We start from the raw sequence: 19,806 nt of genomic DNA, 5'->3' as shown, positions 1-19,806 counted from the left end.
CTGAGGAGAGGCAGTAGTAATCAGTAAGCTCCCAGCAGAAAACTGTCTCCCTCAGAGTTCAGTGGCCATCTGATGGTGTTCTTTCCTGACAGGGCCAGTGGCAGGCAGGAGAGACAAATCAGCCAATGGCACAGCAGAGATGGATTGCAAGCCAATCGTGCAAGAATACTGGGAATGCTGCAGTGGGCCGGTGACAGAGAGGCTATCTTCCTTCTCATTTCTCTCTTTCTCTCACCCTCTTCTTTCTACCTCCCCCTTCTGTTCTTTCTCTCATTCTTTCTCTGTCTTTCAGTCTTTTCATTTTGTCTACTTTCCTCCCTTTAATCCACACACACACTAGCAGTTAACATCTCTTCAACTGACAAGGAATGTTCGTTCACAGCAGGGAGGTGCCACTTAAGAGGGAGTGCAAGGGAGGCTTGCAGTGGCTTTTTTCACAGTGTCAGCTGCTTGATGCTACCAGCCATTTTCTCCCAGGGAACCACTGTTGCCAATCTCCAAGTGAGTGCTGGAGATCACTCAGAATTACAACTGCTGTCTAGATGGCAGAGGGTCTGGCAGATCCCACTCTGAAGTCCTAACTTCTATGCTACAGTGGCTGTCATAGGGTGGCTGCTGCTGAACAGTAGCAAGCAGCCAGGTGTAGGGTAGATAACCCCCAGGTGGAGTCATCCCTTTATCTGCCCGTCTGACTTCAGGTTTCCATCACCTTCCTTGCTGCCTCTACATAGGAAAGAAACCGTCTTTCTTCACAGTGTGGGAGGACCAAAGCAGCTTACATCATTCTCCTCTCCCCTCTTTGATCTGAACAATAACCCTGTGAGGCAGGCTAGGCTGGAAGTCTGTGACTGGTCCGAAATCACCCAGTCAGCTTCCACAGCAAGAACTTGTATCTGGGAGATCCCGCTCTGATGCCTTAACTCGTATGCCCTACTCAAACTCCACCACAGAATCTCCAGGAATTTTCCACCAACCTAGAAAGGCCTCTGTGCGAGTGTCCCCCCACGCCCCCCATCTTGCTGTCTTCCCACCCACCCAAGTGAAGGCATTCACTCCCCCCCACCTCAAGAGGAGCTGTTCTTGCTCTGGAAACTGACTGGGGGGATTTTGGACTAGTAATAGACTTTCAGCCTCACAGGGTTGTTGTTCAGATCAGGGGGGGGGAGAATGATGGAAACTGCTTTGGAAGACTGTGAAGAAAGACTGTCATTTTCCTATGGAGATGCTGCAGGGAAGGGAAGGCAATGGAAAGCTGAAGTCAGAGGGGCACATAAAGGGAAGGAGAAAAGTTGCCAACTCCAGGTTAGGAAATTCCTGGAGATTTAAGGGGTGCGGCCTGGAGAGGGTGGGGTTTGAGGAGGGGTGGGACCTTAGACAGCTACAATGCCATTTCCTCCTATGGAACCACTGGATATCACTCAGATTTACAACTGCTCTCTATATGGCAGAGATCTGCTCCCCTTGAGGTGTGTGGGGGGAGTCAATGCCTTCACTTGGGCAGGTGGGAAGACAGCAAGGCTGGTGGGCACTCGTCCACAATGGGCCTTACTCTTGGTTTCATGATTTTATACATGATACAGCTGTAGACTGAAGTTACTATTTGACTTAGGCCAAAGAAAGAAAAATGGGTTTGTAAATATCTTAAAACAAATAAGCCCTCAAACCTGCCCTGTGGAATGGCCTGCCTAAGGAGGGCTCCCACTCTCTCCACTTTCTGCAAACTATGCAAAACTGATTTATTCAAGAAGGCTTTTCAACACAAGTTATAGAGCTGCACTGTACTAAATGTTTCACAGTTTCTTAGATAAATTATTAGGGACTGTGGTACACTGCTGTGTATAGCTTGCCAAAACTAGGCTCCCATTAATGAAAGTTTTGCATATTTAATGTGTCCTGTTAATACTTATGCTATACTTCAGTTTTTACACCTTCTTGCTTCTACAACCCTAATTCTTATTGCCTTGTTCACTGAATGTCCCCTCCTGTTGACGGTATTGACTCGCTCTGTGTAATCCACCTTGATTTCAAGCTAGAAAGGAAAACTATACATGATGCAAATAAAATAAATGAATAGACACTATTTTGTAGATAGTTGTTTTAAAACCATTTTCTTGTCCTCTGTCGTGCTTTATACTGTTTCTGTCACTTTAAATACTGTTGGCAAAGAATTGAAGAATGTGTATTTGGAAGGGAAAAAAATGAGTCATGTTAAATTTACCGGGGCGCTTGCCCACTGATCAGAACCAGGCTGCTGTAGCCGCTCTACTTTCGTTGTCAGAAGGGGAACATCTCCCATGCGTTTGCTCCGGAGAGCCAAGGAATTCAGGCTGGAGTCGCGTGGTTGGGATTATACTACACAACGCGTCATTTTCTTCAGGCAAAGGCAGTTTGAGCGTCTTGCCCATACATACGCGCGCGCGCGCACACAGGTGGGCTCTTCTTCACTCGCTACTTACCAGACCAAAAGTCAGCGCCAGCTCTCCCTTTAGCCGGCTCAGGTCAGCGGCAGGGGCCAGTGTAGGGGCGCTCCGTCTCATCCTCCGGTCAGTTGCCGTGTTGTTTAACCAGCAGGCGGAGCTGCAGGGAGCGGCCCCCACTTGCTCGCTGCACAGGGGATTGCGGGAGGGGAAGGAAGCGGAAGAGGCGCTGCAGCGCGGCACTGAGAGCAGCCAGGCAGGCGCTGTGTATGTTGTGGGGGAGGGGAAGGAAAACGCTGGTGTCTGGCGTGGCTGCTTGAGAGCAAAAGGGGGGAAAAAGCGATGGCTTCGGTTTCAACGGACTAAATTCTTCATCTCCCAGCAACCAGGTTAGACCTCCTTTCTCGGGGCAAGGGAGGTGGGGGAGAATGAAAGCTAAGCAAGGCAAAAGAACCCGGATGGTGCTGAGTTTGCGCGAGGGGAGGAGGGGGGGAAATGGTGGGTGGTATTATAGCCCCATGTGACCAGCGCGTGCCGGAGGTGGCTCGCGCGCCTCGTTCGAACACTGGCAGTTCGGGGGGGGGGGGAGATCGCGTGCGTGATGGTGTCGACATCATCGCCTCCTTCTGTTTCCACCCTTCACGTGCGCGAGCACGCACGCACAAGGGTTGAGGCTACTGTTGTGTATTTGGGACACGGACACGTGCGCGCTGCTGCCGCCATGTTGGTTCCCGGGAGGGGTGAAGTGGGAGTTCTCGCGAGGTCAGTCACCTTCCCGTGGGAGTTGACCGGAGGCAGGATGGCGGCGCTGCGCTGAGAGTGATGGGTAATGGGTAACGGGCAAACCGGGAGGGAAGCGAGCGAGCGAAGGCAGTAGTGGTAGCGCGGTGAGAGGGAGATTCTTTAGAGCCATCTTCTTACTCCATCGACGCGCGAGGCTGAACATTACAGGGAGTTGGACTTAAGAGAGTTTTGGGTGCGTTGGGCTTTCCCCCTCCCCCTCCAGTCCTAACTCTGCCCTGCGGCTCTACGCCGTCCCCACCACGGTCTCCCATGTAGATCTGTGGCGCCCCCTGTTGTTGCCGGCGTTGCTCTCCAGTCCCAGGATTCGCCGTCCTCGAATTCAGGCAATCCCTGCGACCATCTTTGGCACCCTCTATAAAGAAAGCCTTATTCTGCTGTATTTGCTAATACTCCCTCAGTGCTATGCTGCAGAGTGTAGTTGGGACCTTGCAGTTTCTTTGCATTGCAAATGCCCACATTTTTTATTTCTTTAGTGCGTAGAGTCCCATAGTTTTCGTGTTCAGCCTTTATGTGCTCCACATTACTGCCCAATAAGTCTCGTGTGCTGTCAGGTGCTTACTGGACCTTAATACACCGGTTGGCTCTAATTTCTTTTTAGCCACCCATAGCAGGGTATTTTAAAAGAAGGTAGCACAAGCAGAACCCAGGTTGTGCCTGAAAACGTAGTTGGGGCCATTTGTTTTTCACAATATAATCCACTAACGATATCTTCCTTGTTAACTTTGTGGTTGATTTGCTAGTTTCTAATATGTAAATACACACTCTCCATTCAATTTGCTGTTTGATTTAGGTACCCTTGAGACGTTATAGTATACACTGTGCTTCCTTTTTTCATCTTACCTGTATGGTCACCTAGTTTGTGTTGTACTGATGGAGTTTCTACCAGTGCCGGATTAAACCCTGTGGAGGCCTATAGGCAGTCAAAATCTTGGGGGCTCCCTCACAAATTATCTCAGAGTCTGAGTGCCCTCCCATGGCCCCCACTGCAGCCTACAGGCACCTTCTTAAAAGCCCCTTTTACTAAGCTGCAGGGAAGAAGCAGAGAGAGGCAAACTTGGCAACAACTCCAGCAGCTGCCACACCAAGGAAGTCGGAAAAACAGCTCAGTTGCTGGCTGCTCCTGCAGGCTGGAAGGGCTGCAAGTGGGGGAAACCAGGGGGCGGGGAGCCAGCCGCTGGCCCCTAAAGGTGTAGAGTCCCATAGGCCAGTGCCTACTTGGCCTAATTGTTAATCTGGCTCTGGTTTCTACTTTCGCAGGGTTTTTCCCATTAAGAATTTAGTTTTTTGTGTCTTGTGATTTAATTCACTTGCCGAAAGTGCAATAGAATTTTAGTGTTAGTATCTCAACTACATTGAGATATTCTATATATAGGAATAAAGAAAGAGTGAATTTTCTCTTAACATACTTCTAGAAATTACTAAATTTCATATTTATTAGCAAAAATGAAGCACTCTGACCATGCTTCTGTAATCCAGATCTCAGTTCAAAGAGTTAATTTTTGTCTTATTAAGTAACTTTCTTAGAACATTTGCTCTTTACAAAATAACAAAATTCATGGCAGGGTATGAGCTTTTATGAGTCCCTGCTCACTCCTTCAAATATCTGGGCTGTTTCTCTTTTCAACTGCTATGGATTTTATTAGGATTTAAGATGCTACTGGATTCCTTCTTTTTTCTGTTACTATAGACTAACACAGCTACTCATCTTAGTACATTTTTGTTTTTTATTTATACCTTACCTTTTTTCCTGAAGTAGCTTACATTTCTCTGACCCTCTCCATTTTTATCCATACAACAGCTCTGTGAGAAAGTTGGCTGAATGTCTGTAACTGGCCAAGGCTGCTCAAAAAGTTTCCATGGGAGAGTGGGGATCTGAACCTTCATCTCCCAGATCCTAGTCCAGCATTATAATAGGTACCCCACACTGGCTGTCATGTAACTATTCTATTTCTGCTAGTTATGTACAATTAAACAAGTAACATTAGTTCTGTTAAATCATAGGTGTATTTGCAGCTCATTTGTAATGCACTGCAAAAGAAGACAGTTCCATGCTGAAATAAAATATTAGGTAATAGTTTAAGATTCTGAAAGTTAACCAACGCTTTTTAATAAATGTGATGAATAAATTGGTCCAGTGTACCCCTAGTCATGGGGTTTTAGGTATGTATATTCCTTCCAAACTTATATTTGAAATCAGTTAGTAGGGTGCAAGGTGTGTGAAATCTTCAACACCACACTCCCCATTCTTCATTTTATTTATGCTCTTCATACATCTTTCAGATGAAGACATCTTTTTATTACACATATTATATATATTTATGTAGTGGACCATGCCATGTTGTAAAAAAGCCTGGAGGAATAGGGATTAAGGGAAGTGCTTTGGATTGGTTTAATTGGTACGTTATGGAAGGGCTCATAGAGTTGCTGTTGGAGACTAGTTGTCATCAGTGTGGAACCACTCCTGTGGGGTTCCACAGGGCTCAGTCTTATTCCCCCATGTTATTTAATATCTATGTAAGCCCTTTAGGAAAAATCATTTCTAGTTTGAAGTAGATTGTTATCAATAGGCTGATAATACCTGGCTGTACATTTCTTTATCCAGATCCCCCACAGATGCTGTAAAAGTCCTGAGCCTTACTGCTGTGGTGGATTGGCTAAGGGTGAACACACTGAAACTGAATCCTGACAAGGCAGAAGAGATGCTTGTTGGGAAGAGTGAGGTCTTGAAAGATATTTGATTAAATCCAGGTGACCCTCACTGACTCAGTAAAGTGCCTAAGATTTACACTGCTACTGAAAAAAATAAGTTAATGCAGCTGCAAAAAATAATTTGGTCTAGAAGATGTCTCCCTACCTTGAGCCAGCCTGTCTGGCTACATGGTTCCATTCTGCTGTAACCTGAAGGCTCCATTGGTCTGCCCTTAAAGTCAGTTCAGAAACTTCAGTTCCATTCTACAGTCACTCCATTGGTTGGTAGGTCACTTCAGGTTATTAGTTAGCACCTACAAAGCTCTTAATAGCCTTGGACCCACATACCATCAAGACCTCAACCCTCACTATGCTGTGCTGTGGCATCTTTGCTCATCTGAGCCATGCCATCTGATCATGTCATTCTTCAAATGGGTAGAATAGGCAGTCACCTGTTCATGTGCATTCTCTGTGGTGGCTCCTACCTTGAGGAATGACCTACCTGAGAAGGTCAGAAAGGCTCCCACATTTCTGTTACTCTGCAGAATACGCTAAACAGAAATGTTAAAGAGGGCATTTGAGTTGCAAACTGCTACACTCTGTGCTACCATACCACATATTTCTGCCATCTTGGAAGTAAGAAAAAGCAGAGGCCTGTGAGAAACTCACATGGAATGGTTTGGGGGGGGGTTGCTTTTGCTCCCCCCCCCCAACCTGCTACCTACCAATGCCTCCCATTTTTTTTTCTTCCATTATCCTTTCCTTATTCCCAACGCTGGTCTTCACCTTCCCCCTTGCATTCCATGGTTTCCTGTTTCTTCAGTCTGCTACTGTTCACCACCAGGTGGAAAAGAGAAGCCAAATGAGGCAGGTATTGAGCACTGACCAAGTTCATGCTCAGAGGGAGTCTGCAACCAACTGCAGACCCCCTATTGTAGCTCCCCTCCTATTCCAGACACTGCTGCTGCTGAACACTCACTTTTCCTGATCTTTTTCTTCTTTTCCTCCCACAATTTATTTCCCCACCAATGTAACCTTATCCCCCTCAGCACACTGCCACCCACCCACTGCTCTGCTTGCTCAGCTATCTCTCTCCCTGGGCCGCTTTGCTTGATTGCCTGGCTTCCTTAGGTAGCTGTTCCTTAAGCATTGTTGCCCTGGTGGAGGCAGCTTCCATCTCTCCTCCCCCATGTTGTTTCTCCTCTTCCATCTATCCTCATGCCTTCCTGTCCCTGAAGCTGGTGTTGGCAATTGTAGAGACTTCTGTTGTCCAATTTGGGGGTTATACCCCCCCTTGCCATTTTTTTTAATGTGTTCATTTTTTATAATAATAATAATAATAACTTTTAATTTCTATCCCGCCCTCCCCGCCAAAGCAGGCTCAGGGCGGCTTACAACATAAAATACATTATACATCAGATTACATAAATTGCAAATAAAATCCAAGTTAAGACAAATTACAAGTTAAAATTTACAAATTACAATGGTGCTAAAACATTCGATCTTCAATAATTCCATAAAATTCAGTAACCAAGAGCAATTTTTTAGAGGCATTTCCTAGTTTATCATTGGTTGAAGGCTAGTTTATAGAGGTGGGTCTTACAGGCCCTGCGGAACTGTTCCAAACTCCGCAGGGCCCGCACCTCTACCGGGAGTTGATTCCACTGCAGTGGAGCAGCAATAGAGAAGGCCCTATCTCGGGTGGCCTTCAATCTGGCCTCCCTTGGCCCAGGGACGGTCAGCTGGTTTTTTCCAGCCGACCGCAATGCCCTTTGGGGCTCATATGGGGAGAGACGGTCCTTCAGGTAGGCAGGTCCTCGGCCATATAGGGCTTTAAAGGTGATAACCAGCACCTTGTAACGAACTCGGTATCCCACTGGCAGCCAGTGCAGTCCGCGCAGCCCCGGCTGTATGTGCTCCCATCTTGGGAGTCCCAACAACAGCCTAGCCGCCGCGTTCTGCACCAGCTGCAGCCGCCGAGTTCGGCACAGGGGCAGCCCCATGTAGAGAGCGTTGCAGTAATCCAGTCTCGAGGTGACCGTAGCATGGATCACCGTTGCTAGGTCACGGCGCTCTAGGAAGGGGGCCAACTGCTTCGCCCGTCGGAGATGAAAGAACGCGGACTTGGCAGCGGCCGCTATCTGTGCCTCCATTGATAGTGAAGGCTCCAGAAGAACCCCCAAGCTCTTGACCCTATGTGCCGCTTTCAGCAGCACACCGTCAAAAATCGGCAAGGGGATTTCCCTTCCCAGGGCACCGCGACCCAAGCAAAGGACCTCTGTCTTCGTTGGATTCAACTTCAGCCCGCTCAGTCTGAGCCAACCTGCCACGGCTTGCAATGCTAGGTCCAGGCTTTCTGGGACGGAGTCAGGTCGGCCGTCCATTAATAGATAGAGCTGGGTGTCATCTGCATATTGATGGCACCCAAGCCCAAACCTCCGGGCAATCTGGGCAAGGGGGCGCATGTAGATGTTAAATAACATCGGAGAGAGAACTGCCCCTTGTGGCACCCCACACACTAGGGGGTGCCTCCGGGACAGCTCCCCCCCAATTGCCACCCTTTGTCCCCGTCCATCAAGGAAGGAGGAAAGCCACTGTAAAGCTAACCCCCTTATCCCTGTGTCGGCGAGCCGGCGGGCCAGTAGCTGATGGTCGACCGTATCGAACGCGGCCGACAGATCTAACAACATCAGCACCGCCACGCCGCCTCGATCCAGATGCCGCTGGAGGTCATCCATCAAGGCGACCAGCACTGTCTCCGTCCCATGACCCGGACGAAAGCCGGACTGGTAGGGGTCTAAGGCGGAAGTGTCATCCAAAAAGCCCTGCAACTGCGACGCTACTGCCCTCTCTAAAACCTTACCTAAAAATGGTAGGTTCGAGACCGGTCGATAATTCGCCAATTCGGCCGGGTCTGCTGTACTCTTTTTTAAGAGAGGGCGGACCATAGCCTCTTTCAAAGATGTTGGGAATTGCCCTTCCAAGAGGGATCTATTTATGATATCCCGTATAGGATATCTAAGCTCCCTCTGGCAAGATTTAATTAGCCATGAGGGGCATGGGTCGAGATCACAGGTTGTAGAGCGTGCAGTTGAGAGAATTTCGTCGACTTCCCCAACCTTTCGTCGACTTCCCCAACTTTTCCTGCCAACCTAGGGGTTTCTTTAGGTTTTCAGTAAAATTTCATGTGTACATGGCCCTGACACACAGATTTAGTTATCTGCAGATGGGGTCATGTTGATTATTAAAAGTTAAAGGTAGAAATAAAATTCAGTAGTAAACAAAAGAAAGTGTATTTGGACAGAAACTCTTTTGAATCAAAGAAGGTAGGACTCCAAGCATGTATTAAGACAGACTGAATTCTTTCATAATGTATTATCATTAAGCATAGTAATTGTTGTCAAAATTATTTACATTTAAACTTTTAAAGACACTTGAAAATGATGTACATGTATATAATATGAGAGGTTCCCCCCCGCAGTACTCCCTGGAAATCCCATCAGAAAATGGGGGAGAAAGTCCTCAGGTAGGGAATGGGAAAGGGTAACCTTTTCACTGAATTTTCTGTTCCCTTCTCCCCCCCCCCCCCCGCCTTTATATTCCTGTGCTTGAATAGTGAACAGAAAGTCTGATTTAGCAATGGAATTCACTCCCAGATAAATACAGTGAAGAGAGTTTTCTGGACAAATTAGCATGTGAACACTTTCAGGAAAGTTAACAGATGGCCTAAATAAGACATCTGATTTGTTTTATTTGTATGGTTTTTATTTATATTTAGCAATGAGTTTTAAAAATTCTCCTAATTGTATGACCCAATAGCAACAAATATTTACCGATTTAATTGGGGGGGGGGGTTATCAGATGTGGTTTAAATTAAAAACTTTATGTGGAATTCCCCCCCCCCCCCCAGGGCATGTTGCATATATTATGCAAGAAGAAAAGGGAGAGAGGATTTATAAGGGTATATTCATAAAAAGCAGAAGGATATGTTTTGTCTCTTTTGTCTGGCAGAGACTGACCAAGAGAGAGATTTTGGGGTCGTGGTAGATAACTCACTGAAAATGTCAAGACAGTGTGCGATTGCAATAAAAAAGGCCAACACCATCCTGGGAATTATTAGGAAGGGAATTGAAAACAAATCAGCCAGTATCATAATGCCCCTGTATAAATTGATGGTGCGGCCTCATTTGGAGTACTGTGTACAATTTTGGTCACTGCACCTCAAAAAAAATATTATTGCATTGGAAAAAGTGCAGAAAAGGGCAACTAGAATGATTAATAGTTGGAACACTTCCCCTATGAAGAAAGGTTAAAACGCTTGGGGCTCTTTAGCTTGGAGAAATGTCGACTGTGGGGTGACATGATAGAGGTTTACAAGATTATGCATGGAATAGAGAAGGTAGAGAAAGAAGTACTTTTCTCCCTTTCTTACAATATGAGAACTTGTGGGCATTCAATGAAATTGCTGAGCAGTCAGGTTAGAACTGAAAAAAGGAAGTACTTCTTCACCCAAAGAGTAACTAACGTGGCATTCACTGCCACAGGAGGTGGTGGTGGCTACAAGCGTAGCCAGCTTCAAGAGGGGAATGGATAAGCATATGGAGCAGAGGTCCATCATTGGCTATTAGCCACAGCTTATTGTTGGAACTCTCTGTCTGGGGCAGTGATGCTCTGTATTCTTGTGCTTGTGGGGGGCACAGTGGAAGGGCTTCTGGCCCCACTGGTGGACCTCTTGATGGCACTTGGGTTTTTTTGGCCACTGTGTGACACAGAGTGTTGGACTGGATGGGCCATTGGCTTGATCCAACATGGCTTCTCCTATGTTCTTATGTTCTCTTTTTTCATTGTAATATATTACAGAGATCGCCTAGTGTTTCCAAAACTGATGTGTACTTTGCAGACATTCCATTACATCCTTTGTAAAGTTACACTCCAAACACAAACCAGTGTTTTATAGACGGGGGTTCTGTTTTCTTCCAGTATTGCTGCAGTAACCATTTTAGCAGCTGTAAGCTGAATCGAAATTAACTCAATATTTGAAGAAATACAAATTCTTTTGAATATCCTATGAAGTTATCTTGGTGGTATACACCTGCATGTAGAAATCATTGTCATTGTAGCAATATCTGTAGAAATATTAAGGTAATATAATATGGCTTTTGCTGCCCTTCCATGGTTCAAATGTAAGTCAAAGGTATTGAAAACTATTATGTCTAAAGCAGTGTGTACAATATATTGTGGACACGGTTGTCTGCTTATTTGAGGTTTCCTTGTTGCTCTCCCTAGCATTATTTTCTTCGTTTGTTGATTTCATATCAGATAGGTAACTATAAGGGAAGGTATATAAATAAGAATTTTAGCTTTGTTTTTGACTTGACTTACATAACCAATCAGGTACATTCACAACTTTAGGGATAAGTTCCTGATAAATGTTACAACTTTTCAACTATCAAACTTACCTAATACTGTATTAGCAGTCAAATCAATTTATTGTTTTTAGTTTTGTGGAACAATCTTTAGAAAGGGGAATTTTTCCATGAAATGATACTGCTGTATAATTTTCTTCCCCATGTTTCTAAGTAAATGTGTTGAGGATTTCAGCGTTATCTCTGATTTTATGTGCTTAATGGCCTAGTTGTGAGTATCTGAACTTAGTGATGCCCAAGAAAATAATATTTAATCATTCTAATCAGAATTTTTTCTACAGCTTTGAACACTCTGTTCAAGTGTACATAACTTTGTAGTGAGGTGCAGAATATCGATATGCTGGAAAAAAAGAGAAAAGTGAAGAGTCAAGATAACTTTTAAAACATCAAAGTACACAGGTTAAGAAATGTGTTAAGATTACTGAGGTATATGTTACTCACTGTAAGACCAAGAAAAGTCAGAATCTGCTTAGATTTCTGTTGGGTTCCTTTTTGTATGAGAAAGACGTTATTTTTAATCTACCCTGATCAGATTAAACAGCTATGTGATTGATCATGAGCTGTATGTTTGTGTGTATATGTTGGCATATTTTTATTATGAGCTATATGTTTGAATATTTTATTTACACATGGCATAATATAAATCTTGTGTGATGGCCACTGAATGGGAGGAGTCACCATGGAACATAGTTCGTAAATTTGTTATTTTAGGCAATTCATGCAATCTCTATGGTGATACTAAAATATTTAATGTTTTGAGAGCTTTGTTATGTTCATTTTTAAATTATGTACAGTAAGAAACATGTTGTTTTTAAACATATTTCTTTCCAATATGTGATAGTTTCATCAGAAGGTTTTCATGTTTTCTTGTCAACATTTATTTCTCTGCTTAAGTATTTTTGAATATATTTCATACATTCTGACTACATTCAGTTTTCAAATAGGAGATCATTTTGGGAGATTATCAAGTTAATTCAAGGTCTAAAATCATACTAAGGTAATCGAAGTTTGGCTAACATGAGGGGAAAACCCAAAAAAATAGATTTAATCTCAGGCAACTTGCAATTTAGTACAAGATCTCTTACTTTCTTATATCTATATCTATTTATAGATATATAGATATTTGTTAAGAACAAGAGCTTTGTAAACAAAAAGCAAAATTCTGTATTCACACCACTGCCCCAGCCTATTTCTGTTCAATCAACGTTAGGAAAGGTTGAATGCTCTTATAATTGGAGATCTAATTTGCTGAAATTTATCTGCAACATCTGCTGCCTTTCTCAGCAGTTTTTCCACTGATTACTGACAAACTTTTAAGCTGTTACTAATAGCCAGAATTTTAAGAAAATGCTTCTTCAACTGTAATGCAAATATTTGTGATGCTTAAGAAAAAATGATTTAAAATTTCAGAGAGTAGGGATACAGCTGGTGTTTTTCTTATCAGTCTCCATCTTGATTTAGGTTTAATGTGTTTATAGAATCATAAAATCACAGGGAAGGGACCATTAGGGCCAATGCTAGGGCCTCTGCCGTCCCAGGCCAGTGCCTGTCCTGCCTGCTCTTGCCCCGCCACCACACCCCTGCCCACAGGGAGGGCAGGTGCATCAATGTGGCAGGGGAGGGCTGGGCAGGCTCTGGGCGACCAGTGTGCGTGCTCTTGGATGCACTCCCAAGACTGCCTTTCTTAGGGCAGTCTTGGAGCCCTTCCAAGAGTGCATTGCACACATGCAGCTCTCCTGCAGCCCGTGGGCTGCGGGCGAGCCGCATATGTCTTTCAGCAAGAGTGGCTGGGCTGGGTGTGCTCTCCTTCAAGCCCACCTTTTGCAAGGGAAGGTGGGCTTGGAGGAGAGCACATGCTGATGCGCCGCCCTGCTGCTCTCGGCCTGCTGTTCCACCAACAGTGGTGGGGAGGGGCACCCAGCAGTGTCCTTGTAGGCCAGATGGTGCCCTAGGTGGCTGCCTACCTAGCCTACTCCCACGCACTGGCCCTGGAGATCATACAGGTCATCTAGTCCAAACCCCTGCTCAGTGCAGGATCAGCCTAGAGCATCCCTTTCAATGTTTGTCCAGCCACTGCTTAAAGACTGCCAGTGAGGAGGACCTCACCACCTTCCTAGGTAGCTGATTCCACTGTTGAACAACTTACTGTTGAAAAGTTTTTCCTAATGTCCAGATGGCACCATCTCATCCTCAAATCCATTATTGCAAGTCCACTCCTCTGCTGCCAACAGAAACAGCTCCCTGCCTTTCAAATACTTAGAGTAGTCATGTTCCCCCTCAACCTCCTCTTCTCTAGACTAAACATTCCCAAGTCCCTCAGCCTTTCCTCATAGGGCTTTGTCTCCAGGCCCCTGATCATCCTCGTCACTCTCCTCTGCACCCACTTCATTCTACCTGCATCTTTTTTGCAATGAGGCCTCCAGAACTGTTGTTGATGTTTCAAGGTTAAACAGATTGCCAAAATTTGGATAGGCATTTGGCTTGGGTATTCTGAGACATAAAAAAAAGCAAGTGGATGTTGTGCTCTTATAAAAGAGGATAACGACTTCTGTCATTTTTGTTAGGTCTCAAGTCGTATCGTGAGAGATGGAAACAAAGAGATTACTTTCATTATGTAGTCAGTTGTTCTTTTTATTCCTGTTTTTAATAGCTGCTGTTTACTGGACTCCAGAGCCAATATTTTCTGTGAGAATATAAGCATATTGTCCATGCCAGATCCACCTGACTGTTGCCTGTTGCAGGCATGTAATGTGTTCAGTGGCAGTACTGAGGCATTTGTGGGCAGCTGCAGTGCTACTGTGGTGACTGGCTGTGAATATGCTTGCTGTCTGCAAGTCGAATTCTATAGTAGGATAAGTTTGCCTATGCATTTGATTCAGTCCCTTCCTTAGCACAGATTGCAGCTCCACTGTGTTCTGTGAAGATTGCTGTACCTTTACAGCACTCGTTATTTCTATTGGGAATGTGTCTTTCCTGCTCGTCGTTTGGCTACCAAGAAGAGCAGTGGTAGGACAGAGAAGAACATGTGACCTCAAAATAAAATTCTTGTCTGTTTGCCTGAAATGGAAAAGTTGTGTGTATCGAGGGGTGATTAAAGAGATGTTTCTAAAAGTTTTAAAATTTGAGGGGGGAGACTTGAAAAACCCTGTTTAACACAATAAGAATGTTTGTTTCTATTAAAGTGAATTACCTTAAAATGAGTCTCAAGAAAATAAAGTGTCTTAAATATGCTTTAAATTCCTCAGTAATTTAAACCTAAACTGAGTCACCTGTATTTTCAGATCAAAATGGGACACAATTAGACAGTAAAAGAAACTGCAAGAAAAGAAATCCATATGTAATTTCTGCTTCATTAGTTAAGTATGATTATATTGATCTGAAAGAAAAAAATAGACTAATTCTGATACAGTTTTAGAAAATATAATGTGAATTAGTGTTCCACATAACATTGTAAAGATCTAACTATTTTTAATTTGTCGGTGTGTTCACATTTGTGTAGAAAAGTGAAGGCATGAGGCAAGAAGAGATCCCCCCCCTTAGTTCTCCTTGACAACTTTTTAAAATTCAATTTTGGTAATGGAAGAACTGTATATTTTGGGAGGATTAATAAAAACGATAGCAACGTTTAGAGAATAAGTTTGGTGGTGTACTTAGAGTTTCAAACTAGGATCTAAGAGTCTAGTTAAAATCCCACTCTGCTCTGGAAGCTTGCTGGGTAACTGGCCAGTCACATAAATCTCAGTTTAACCTTCCTCACAGGACTGCCATCAGGATAAAATGGAAGACCAATGTCCATTTTTCTTGCTAAGTCTCAAGGTAGATTACAGAGGGTAAGACAGTGCATTCAGATAGCAGACATATTTCCTGTTATGTTGGGCAAGAGTAGTTTCCCTCAGCATTAATACAACAATCTTAAAAAAAATCTGAGCACATGAAATTTAATCAGAATTGTAGATATTGTTAAAAACAGTTCCTTATTACCTAAAGTTGATCTTGAAGCTAAAGTTGGTGTTACATTACCATGATTTCAATATTTTTAACTAAATCATTTAATAGAGAGCCTCAACTGAATTTTACAAGACAATTGAGAAGAGTTTGAAAATTTAAGTTTCCAAATCATTATGTTTTAAAGGACTTTTACCTAAAATTTACAGAATGTTACTTTCCATGAATAATAATAAACCACCCACGTATATTAAATCTTGGCACAATGACTAAGAGAAAATCTTAACTGATGACCAATGGGGCAATATTTGGGACTCTCCCGCATTACAGTCCAAAGCAATACTTGTTTGTATACAGTCTTTTAAATGCTTAACATGATGGTATTTAACAGCACAGAAATTAAACTTTATGCAAACGTCAATATCCCCTTTGTACTGGAAAAACTGTGGCGCTATAGGTTCTTATAAGCATTGCTGGTGGTCATGTCCTCTTATTATGGAATTTCAGAAAAAGGTTCAGGAGTAAATCTATAATATTATGTCCTATATTATACCCCTTTCAGCAGAATAAGTTCTATTGCATAATAGGGATACTTTAAAAATACCCTCAGTTCATAAAGAATTAATAGCAATGCTGTGCACAGCAGCAAAAGTGACATTGGCAAGATCTTGGAAGAACACCCATGTACTTTATTACTGAATGGCTGGGGGGGGGGAAACGACTTTTGTTTAATAGCTAAAATTGCATCTGTTATATATGACTCTGAAACAAACTCTTGCAGCACCAATTTTGACTCAGTTTAGATGCCATTTATAACTTACTTTTCTGGTTTGGACAATCCACCTTGGTTATCCAATTTGGTGAAAACAGTACGTATTTAAAATGTGTAATTACAAATTAACAATTTTGTAATCATTACTTATTATTTTGTTCAGTTTTTTAATGATCAATTTGTATTAATACTTACATAATTAATTATCCTATGATTATGTTAAATTGTCCTACCTATTATTGACATTGTTACTGTATATTGGTTTTTTTTTTTAAATAGCAGATCTATCCAGCAAACAATACAATAGGACTAGGATTGCAAAAATTAGAACCAATGCAAAAAAACCCTTTGAGATAATATATCAGTACAAAAATGGGAATACAGAAATTGAGAATAATATAAGAATAAAATACATACAATAAAAAGTAGAATAGACTATAATCCTATGTCCTTTATAAAAGCACCCCCACTTGATTACATGACTTTATTCCCTTTATTGAAATACCTTCATGAATAGTTCTGTTCTGTTTTGTTTGATGAGTGACAGAAGCGTGGGAGCCTTTCTGACCTTATACAGACCATTCCATAACATGGCAGCCATAACAGAAAAAAGCACATGTACAGATAGCTGTCAGTCTTACCCATTTGCAGGGTGCAATATTCAGAAGGCTTTACCCTGATGAGTGAAGTTGTCGCAGCAGAACATGACAGGAGAAGTGGTCCTGCAGATATGATGGTCCAAAGTCATGAAGGGCTTTGTAAGTGATAACAGTGCCTTGAATTGAATCCAGTAACTGATAGGTAGCCAGTGAACTGACATGAAGTAAAATAAATATTGTTTGTTTCACATTAGCAAGATTTTTCCTAGCTCCTACAACTTCATATTTGTTGTCTATTGCAGGAGCAAGTTTAGTGTTGGTCTTGCACATTGTATAGTAACATAGGAATTGTCATGCTGAGTTAGTCTAGTTAAACATCTGGATCTGCATTTTGTGTCTGACTGGGACCAACCATTTGCTCTCTGGATGTTCACGATGGGCTCAATGTGATACCTGTCTTTATCACATTGTAACCTGTGGTAATTGGAGCTGTGGTGAAGAGACAGTGGCTAGGGATTTTAGAATTTATAAAAAAGTATTATGGTTTTCAACCACTTATTTAAACCCAGTTATTACTATACTTCTATTTCCTTATATGTCTGAGTAGTTGTGGATATATTCCAGTACTGAGATTAACTGCATGATTGGAAGCTACTGACAATTGTATTGCTATGTTGTAAGGTATTAAGTACCATATGGCTGTGGCCATTTAAATTCACTTAAATAATATGTTCAAAAATGTGTTTTGTATCCCTTATATATAAAGAGTTTTTAACCACATACAGTGTTCTACAAAAGTGCTTACTAATATTGAAGGTTTTTTAAAAATCCTGGTGAGTGCCTCTTAAGGTGAAGGTATTTGCTGCACTGTGCCTTTAAGAGTGTCACGGCATGAGATTTGCAATAGTTCTAAATTTATGTTCAGCTGAAGCTTTTTTGTGTTTCAACAACAGTTTTGGCCTACCCTTTCTGCCTCCCTTTCTGTATTGATACTTCTCAGACAGCAAAGAGGGTGGAGAGTGAAAGATTACAGCATCAATTAAAAATCCCATTTTGCCCCTGCTTTTAGCAGGCAAGAATGGAGAAGCTTTTTTGAAAAAAAAAGTTTTGCTTCTTTTTTCTGCCAAGAAGTATTTCCAAACATGGGAGTTTCAGTGGTGATGAATCTGAGTGACTTTATATTTAATCAGAAATAAATCTTAGGAAATTTAGTGGATTTACCGGCAGGTAAGTGTGCATAGGATAACAGCTTTTGAGCACACAAAACTGTATTTTTGAAGTCATACCATTGGTCTGACCAGCTCAGCATTGTATATTGTAGCTGGCAGTAGGCTTCAGGCTATAACTAACAGCCTAGAGGCAACTGAATCCAGTACTATTACTGAAGAAGCAAATTAATGCAGCTGCCAAAAAATAGCATTCTAGCAGCTTTATTTAGTTTGAAAGATGGTTGCCTTTCTTGACTTAGTTGACCTGACTACAGGAATCCGTGCTATAGTTACCGCAAGGCTAGACTGTTGTAATGCATTTTCATGGGTTGCCCCTTAAAGACAATTAGGAAACTCCAATTGGTACAGAACGCTGCAGCCTGGTTACTATTGGCCATTAGGCAAAACATGTATGTCATTCCCATTCTGCAAGTACTTCATTGGTTACTGATCAGTTTATTTCCAGCTTCTGGGTATCACTTCTGTGTGTGTTTGTGTTTAAAGTGCTATCAAGCTGCAGCCAAATTATGGTAACCCAGCAAGAAGCTTTCAACATAAGTGAGAAGCAGAGGTGGTTTGCCATTGCCTTTCTAATTTTCTTTGGAGGTCTTCCATCCAAGTATTAAGCAGGACTGACTCTTTATATGTTGAGATTTGACAAGATTGAGCTGCACCATGCCACCTTCCCTGGGTATCACCTGCAAAGCCCCAATGGCCTTGGATCCACATACCTAAAGGACTTTCTCCCACTATGCTCCTCTGTAAAAGCTTAAATACTATATACTAGTATGTACATTTTGTAGTACACATATAACTCCAGATGTAAACAAATGAATCAAGCCAAATTTCTTCACATTTTGTGCAAGAAATTTTCTTAAGCAGAAAATGCACATGTTGAATACTATTTAAACTTTCAAAGGTTATGTATCTGCTGACAAAAAATAAATTTTGATGGGGAAACACCAAATTTTTAAAAAAGGAAAGGAAAGGTCCCCTGCGGAAGCACCAGTTGTTTCTGACTCTGGGGTGACGTTGCTTTCACGACATTTTCATAGCAGACTTTTTACGGGGTGGTTTGCTATTGCCTTTCCCAGTAATCGACACTTCCCACCCAGCAAGCTGGGTACTCATTTTACCAACCTCGGAAGAATGGAAGGCTGAATAAACCTGAGCCAGCTACCTGAAAACCCAGCTTCCACTGGGGATCGAACTCAGGTCGTGAGCAGAGTTTAGGACTGCAGTACTGCAGCTTTCACTCTGTGCCACGGGGCTCTTAAAATTTTTTCTAAAAATAAGCATAATTTCATGTTTCATAACTGTATTTTTCGCACCATAAGACGCACTTCCCCCCCCAAAAAAGTGGGGGGGAAAGTGGGTGTGTCTTATAGAGCGAAGGTACGTACCTTCCTGGGGGGGGGGAGCGATCCACTGCCTCCGCCTCCGATCCCGGCACTTCCCCGCGCCTGCCTGCCTGGCTCCAGCTTCTTGCAGCAAGTGCTGGGAACGCTCCACGTGGCCCCACCGCAAACCCAACGCTTCGGGAGCGCCGGCTGCGGAGAGGGGAGTGTGCTTCCTCCTTGCCTCGGAGCGCAGAGGCCGGCTGGCGAGCGGGAGCGACGGACCTGCTGGCGGTGCTGAGCGGGGCGCCGAGTCCCTAGAGCATGGGTCTGGTGGGCGGCTGGAGCGGGAGGGCGGGCGCTGCAGCGGGGCTGAGCTGCACCATGCGGGCGTCGTGGCTGCTGCTGCCGCCAGCGGGGGCCGTGCCGGGGCCCAGGGCGAGGGCTGTGGGCGCTCTGCTGCTGCCGCTGTCTCCCGGCTGGCTCTGCATGGCTCCAGCCGGCGTCTCCCTGCCTTTTAAAGGACGGCTGCCGCGCACCAGCTCGATCACGGGCACCGGTGCGGCAGGGGGTGGCGGGCCGGTCTCCTTGGCAACCCCATTGAGCAAGG

At 43.5% G+C, this 19,806-nt stretch overlaps 1 protein-coding gene across 5 annotated transcripts in view; it reads left to right on the top strand.

The window, feature by feature from the left end:
• The first annotated feature begins 2,456 nt into the window (after nt 1-2,456).
• The window catches only part of ZZZ3 (zinc finger ZZ-type containing 3), a 97,695-nt gene continuing 80,345 nt past the window's right edge, over nt 2,457-19,806 (top strand). For 2 of the 5 annotated variants that reach the window (XM_060232050.1, XM_060232046.1), the window contains exon 1: nt 3,115-3,243. The gene's annotated coding sequence lies outside the window, so the exon portion shown is untranslated. Of the gene's footprint in view, nt 2,807-3,114; nt 3,251-19,806 lie in introns of those variants that run through there. The other 3 variants (XM_060232047.1, XM_060232049.1, XM_060232048.1) reach the window with 3 other exon arrangements.

This window comes from Heteronotia binoei, chromosome 2 (assembly GCF_032191835.1).
Source record: "Heteronotia binoei isolate CCM8104 ecotype False Entrance Well chromosome 2, APGP_CSIRO_Hbin_v1, whole genome shotgun sequence".
NCBI lineage: Eukaryota > Metazoa > Chordata > Lepidosauria > Squamata > Gekkonidae > Heteronotia > Heteronotia binoei.
Note: the sequence above shows the minus strand (reverse complement) of the source record. Positions and strands in the feature narration are given on the sequence as shown.